The sequence below is a fragment of the Arachis ipaensis genome, chromosome B06 (genome assembly GCF_000816755.2).
Source record: "Arachis ipaensis cultivar K30076 chromosome B06, Araip1.1, whole genome shotgun sequence".
NCBI lineage: Eukaryota > Viridiplantae > Streptophyta > Magnoliopsida > Fabales > Fabaceae > Arachis > Arachis ipaensis.
The window spans coordinates 25,141,632-25,142,439 of NC_029790.2; positions in this window are offsets into that span (position 1 = coordinate 25,141,632).

Sequence of the window (808 nt, forward strand, 5' to 3'; positions counted from 1 at the left end):
TTTATAGTTGAGAATAATATTTCTAGCAGGCGTATTTTAATAAAAAAAAATTTTGTTAATATTAAAAATTCTTAGAAACTTAAAAAACAATCTTGAGAATTAGTTAAGATTTTTTTTGTTATACAAATTTCAGGGAATCTATATTATAGTTATTAATATGTCCTCTACGTACATATATTCAATTATATGTTTTGTATTATTATATTAGTATTTTAGTAATTTTACGTACTAAACCTAATTCTCATGTCAAGGAATTTACTCTCAATCTACTCTTGAATGGCAATAAAAATCTGCAAATATAAAAATTAAATTCTCAAAAATATCTAATACCCGAAAATATATTTTACATCATTAATTAAAATAAACACTTAAATAATATATTCCCAAACTAGAAAAGTCTATAAACCTCTGAGGAGAAAAAAACAACACAAGACTAAGTCAACAGTGTATACCATACAAGACATGTCCCTTGTTATATGTTATGTAGTGAGAGTTATTATATTTTGTTAAACAAAGGTAATTAAGAATATAATAAATTAAAGAGATGCTACCATTATAGAGATCAATGATCCCTTGTAGGTGCAGTCAATAGGAACAAATCTAAACAGGTGTTGCAAATTTCTATATTTAAATTAAACTAATAAACTATAAACTAAGTTGGTCAAATTTAAATCCGACAAATAGGAAAACCATATCTCTCTCTAGTGAGGCTGTATCTTTGTAGCCACTATTAGGTAATATTTGGCAGAGAGACAAAAATAAAAAAAAAAAATTGAGATTTAGAGACAGAGACTAAGAAATAGAGAAT